The sequence below is a fragment of the Notolepis coatsorum genome, assembly GCF_963971535.1.
Source record: "Notolepis coatsorum genome assembly, chromosome: 19".
Classification (NCBI taxonomy): domain Eukaryota; kingdom Metazoa; phylum Chordata; class Actinopteri; order Aulopiformes; family Paralepididae; genus Notolepis; species Notolepis coatsorum.
This window is the reverse complement of record NC_140183.1, coordinates 83,362,462-83,364,961: the sequence shown is the minus strand read 5'-3', so window position 1 is coordinate 83,364,961 and position 2,500 is coordinate 83,362,462. Positions and strand designations below refer to the sequence as shown.

Below are 2,500 nucleotides of genomic sequence, written 5' to 3'. Positions count from 1 at the left end.
GGCGGGCATGAGAGGTGGAGTCGGGAGCTTTATTATTAGTGTTAGGGGAGCAGCAGCACAGTGGGGGGTATCTGCACCTGGAGCTGGCTATCATCCGTGCAGGAGAGATGTTGTCGGTGCGTGTAGCTGTGAGTTGGTGAAATTACCCCCCCTGCATCTGTAGTCAGCGGACCGTGTCGTCTCATGTATATTAATGAGCCGGCTTTAATATATTCCACTTAGACAGTTTGCAAACAGACACATTGTAACAGGTAGCTCAGGTCCTGCCAGTTACCACCTCAGTTCATTTTACACACACACACACAGGTCACGCGCACACGCGCACACACACGCGCACACACGCGGCACACACACACACACACACACACACACGCGCGCGCGCGTGCACACACACACACACACACACACACACGAGTCAACCCTGCTCACACGCAGGACATTTACTACATGGTTGTTGTTTGAGCGGTGCATCTCTCTCTCAAATGAGGTAAAAACACGGAATCTGCTGCATGTGAATGAATCCTATCGCTCCCACTGTGCAGGGATGATAGATAAAGTGATTCTAGACCGCTAAGAGCTTAGAACACAAAGAAATAATATATCTTTTCTCTGTTTTTCTTTTATTTTTTTTATTTATTTTTTTACTGCTACCTGCTGTTCACAGTCTGCAACTGCAGGCTTCTGTTCTATCTATGGTTTCCCATCTCGTCAGACAATAAGCTATCAGGCTTTGGGGGGTTTTGAAACCAGCAGGATGACACAAGGAAACAATTAGAAGGCCTGGCCCTGTCTTGATTATCGGAGTAGCTGCTGAGATTGCGGGAGAAGCTCGGAGAGCAACAGTTGTGTCACTTCAAAAGATGAGCCCTGACAGTTCAGTGTGTCTGATGGTTTGTCTGTAGATCTGATTAAGAGACAAGCCCTGACTGCCGTCGCCCAGGTGCTGCTGCCGTTTCCAACCGGGACCAGCTTTATTATGAGAAAGAAACCAGACTTGTGTGTTTTGACAAACGTAAAACGGCAACACTCCTTTCAACATATCCTAGAGCGATAGACTTTATTCTTTCTCTGATCCATATATTTTAAGAAAATAGTTTGTGGGGAATAATTTAGTTTCTTCTTCTTCTTCTTCTTCTTCTTCTTCTTCTTCTTCTTCTTCTTCTTCTTCTTCTTCTTCTTCTTCTTCTTCTTCTTCTTCTTCTTCTTCTTCTTCTTCTTCTTCTTCTTCTTCTTCTTCTTCTTCTTCTTCTTCTTCTTCTTCTTCTTCTTCTTTTTCTGTCCATCTCTTTCTCTTCTTCCTCTGTCCATCTCTTTCTCCTTTTCTTCTGCCCACCTCTTTCTCTTCTTCCTCTGTCCATCTCTTTCTCTCTTCTTCTTCTGTCCATCTCTTTCTCTTTCTCTTCTTCTTCTGTCCATCTCTTTCTCTTCTTCTTCTATCCATCTCTTTCTCTTCTTCTGCTCATCTCTTCTTCTTCTTCTTCTTCTTCTTCTTCTTCTTCTTCTTCTTCTTCTTCTTCTTCTTCTTCTTCTTCTTCTTCTTCTTCTTCTTCTTCTTCTTCTTCTTCTTCTTCTTCTTCTTCTTCTTCTTCTTCTTCTTCTTCTTCTTCTGTCCATCTCTTTCTCTTCTTCTTCTGTCCATCTCTTTCTCTTCTTCTTCTGTCCATCTCTTTCTCTTCTTCCTCTGTCCATCTCTTTCTCTTCTTCTTCTGTCCATCTATTTCTCTTCTTCTTCTGTCCATCTCTTTCTCTTCTTCTTCTTATGTCCATCTCTTCTTCTTCTTCTTCTTCTTCTCTGTCCATCTTCTTTCTCTTTCTCTTCTTCTTCTTCTTCTTCTTCTTCTTCTTCTTCTTCTTCTTCTTTCTTCTTCTTCTTCTTCTTCTTCTTCTTCTCTCTTCTTCTTCTTCTTCTTCTTCTTCTTCTTCTTCTTCTTCTTCTTTCTGTCCATCTCTTTCTCTTCTTATTCTGTCCATCTCTTTCTCTTCTTCTTCTGTCCATCTCTTTCTCTTCTTCCTCTGTCCATCTCTTCTCTTCTTCTTCTGTCCATCTATTTCTCTTCTTCTTCTGTCCATCTCTTTCTCTTCTCTTCTTATGTCCATCTCTTCTTCTTTTTCTTCTGTCCATCTTCTCTTTCTCTTCTTCTTCTTCTTCTTCTTCTTCTTCTTCTTCTTCTTCTTCTTCTTCTTCTTCTTCTTCTTCTTCTTCTTCTTCTTCTTCTTCTTCTGTCCATCTCTTTCTCTTCTTCTTCTTCTTTTTCTGTCCATCTCTTTCTCTTCTTCTTCTTCTTTTTCTTTCCATCTCTTTCTCTTTCTCTTCTTCTTCTGTCCATCTCTTTCTCTTTCTCTTCTTCTTCTGTCCATCTCTTTCTCTTCTTCTACGGTCCATCTCTTTCTCTTCTTCTACGGTCCATCTCTTTCTCTTTCTCTTCTTCTTCTGTCCATCTCTTTCTCTTCTTCTACGGTCCATCTCTTTCTCTTCTTCTTCTGTCCATCTCTTTCTCTT

General features: G+C 41.5%; 1 protein-coding gene across 1 annotated transcript in view; it reads left to right on the top strand.

The window, feature by feature from the left end:
* grin2db (glutamate receptor, ionotropic, N-methyl D-aspartate 2D, b) overlaps positions 1-2,500 on the top strand; it is a gene marked incomplete at both ends in the record, with an annotated part of 94,851 nt that overhangs the window by 42,901 nt on the left and 49,450 nt on the right.